We start from the raw sequence: 3,177 nt of genomic DNA on the forward strand, positions 1-3,177 counted from the left end.
CCTCGACAACATGCGTATCACCGGTGTTGAGTTGATCAGCTTCTCCTTCAGAGCTGAAAGACCCAAGCTGGCCGTGATTTATGTCAACAAAACAGAAGATGATGAGGATGATGAGGATGATGACGACCCACTCGGTGATGCCATCGTAGCTCAAAGAATGAAGTGGAGCAAGGAGGAGGTGTGCAACCTATGGGACATCATTCCGCCATGTGCTGACTTCGTCGGGGTGCCATTCGTGACCCTCCTAACAATTACAATGGTTGATCGGCATACCATGGTATGTTGCATTTACTGTATTTTTAGAGTAATTTTATGATATGCTTTATTGTTATACTTAGTGTAGAGTCCGATGATATATACGCTTAGTGAATCTTATATGCTTTATTGTTATACTTTAGTGTAGAGTCCGATGATATATATGCTTAGTGAATCTTATATGCTTAGTGAATCTTATATGCTTTATTGTTATACTTAGTGTAGAGTCCGATGATATATATGCTTAGTGAATCTTATATGCTTAGTGAATCTTATATGCTTAGTGAATCTTATATGCTTTATTGTTATACTTAGTGTAAAGTCCGATGATATATATACTTAGTGAATCTTATATGCTTTATTGTTGTACTTTAGTGTAGAGTCTGATGATATATATGCTTAGTGAATCTTATATGCTTAGCGAATCTTATATGCTTAGTGAATCTTATATGCTTTATTGTTATACTTAGTGTAGAGTCCGATGATATATATGCTTAGTGAATCTTATATGCTTAGTGAATCTTATATGCTTAGTGAATCTTATATGCTTAGTGAATCTTATATGCTTTATTGTTATACTTAGTGTAGAGTCCGATGATATATATACTTAGTGTAGAGTCCGATGATATATATGCTTCGTGTAGAATGTGTGAGGCTACTTATTAATTGATATGTTTTTCTTATTCAGAAATTGCCAAAGAGCCTATCTGAGAGTTGTGGTATCAAGCCTGATGAAGAAGGCTCTGCTGGAATACGCCTTACCCCAAGGGGCTCCATCACCACTTGTGCGTACGGAGTGGACACGGACGGTCGCACACACTTCAACTCGGTTGGGTGGAAGAGCTTCCTCATCGGCAAGAATCTTCATGTTGGACAGGCAATCCTAATTACTATCAGGAACACCCACCGCCCAGGCTTGAGGATGATGGTCGTCATCGACATCATCTAGAACTTCATATGCATGCGTGTGGCTTGTGAACCATATATATGCTAGTATGACTACCTAGTAGACTTATCAACTATGATCTATCCATGCATTGTTGACTACTATATGAGTTTGTGAGATTGTGTGGTTATATTAAATGTGGTACTGTCGTTAATGTTTGTGAGATGGTTCTGTGAACTTAGTTTATTTGCACTGGACTTGTCTTGATTTCCATGAATATTGCACCTGACTGATTTTTTTATTTTTTATTTCTATTTGCCAAGTAGTAGCGTGGGAAGGAAATAGGGCGCTACTACTACATGATGATAGTAGTAGCGCTTGTGGAGGAAGCAGCGCTACTAATAAGTATTTTAGCTACAGCGCTTGTTTAGAAACGCGCTACTGTTAAATAATAGTTGTAGCGCCCTAGCAGTAGCGCGGGTGCCCGCGCTACTGGTATGTAAAAAACCAGCGCCACTAGTAAGATTTTCTCTAGTAGTGAATGGAATAAGCCTAAGAACGAAGACCCTCAAGTTTTTTATGTCGAAGATAGACAGAAAGATGATCTTTTGAGTAAAATTTCACCCTACCGCCAGAGGAGAATCCGAGTAAGCCAGTTATAGAGCCATTGGTCAAGGCTCATGCTCTCAACAAGATGGCAGATCTATTTAGGAGGTGGAAGAATGAGTTGAAATCAACGTATGTTGACAAAGAGAAGACTCCAGAATTCACCAGCCGATTTGAGAAGATAAGAGATCAAGACTGTTGGGGAACGTGGTAATTTCAAAAAAAATCCTACGATCACACAAGATCTATCTAGGTGATGCATAGCAACAAGAGGGGAGAGTGTGTCCACATACCCTCGTAGACCGAAAGCGGAAGCATTTTAATAACGCAGTTGATATAGTTGAACTTCTTCGCGATCCAACCGATCAAGTACCAACGTATGGCACCTCCACGTTCAGCACACATTCAGCTCGATGACGTCCCTCGTGCTCTTGATCCAGTTAGGGACGAGGGTGAGTTCCGTCAGCACGATGGCGTGGCGACAGTGAGGATGATGTTACCGGCGCAGTGCTTTGCCTAAGCTCTATGATGGTATGATCGAGGTCTGTAATGGTGGAGGGGGGCACTACACATGGTTAAGAGAAACGTGTATATTCTAGGGTGCCCCCTGTCCCCGTATATAAAGGAGGGAGGGGGAGGCCGGCCTGCCCTAGGAGCGTTCCCAAAGAGGAGGAGTCCTACTAGGACTTCCTAGTCCTAGTAGGATTCCCCTCCATGGAAGAGAGGGGGAAGGAAATGAGAAGGAGAGGGAGTAGGAAAGGGAGGCTTCGCCCCCCTTCCCTTGTTCAATTCGGACTCCAAGGGGGGGCGCATGGCCTTCCTTGGCTGCCCTCCTCTCTCTCCACCAAGGCCCATGGTGGCCCAATAGTTCCCCCGGTGGGTTCTGGTAACCCCTCCGACACTCCAGCTTTGCCCAAAACTTCCCGGAACACTTCTGGTGTCCGAATAACATGGTCCAATATATCAATCTTTATGTCTCGACAATTTTGAGACTCCTTATCATGTCTGTGATCTCATCCGGGACTCCGAACAAACTTCGGTCATCAAAAACACACAACTCATAATACGAATCGTCATCGAACGTTAAGTGTGCGGACCCTATGGGTCAAGAACTATGTAGACATGACCGAGACACATCTCCGGTCAATAACCAATAGCGGAACCTGGATGGTCATATTGGATCCAACATATTCTATGAAGATCTTTATTAGTCAAACTGCATAACAACATACGTTGTTCCCTTTGTCATCGGTATGTTACTTGCCCGAGATTCGATTGTCGGTATCATCATACCTAGTTCAATCTCGTTACCGGAAAGTCTCTTTACTCGTTCTATAATGCTTCATCCCGCAACTAACTCATTAGTCACATTGCTTGCAAGGCTTAAAGTGATGAGCATTACCGAGAGGGCCCAGAGATACCTCTCCGTA

The sequence above is a fragment of the Triticum dicoccoides genome, chromosome 6B, assembly GCF_002162155.2.
Source record: "Triticum dicoccoides isolate Atlit2015 ecotype Zavitan chromosome 6B, WEW_v2.0, whole genome shotgun sequence".
In the NCBI taxonomy this organism is placed as follows: domain Eukaryota; kingdom Viridiplantae; phylum Streptophyta; class Magnoliopsida; order Poales; family Poaceae; genus Triticum; species Triticum dicoccoides.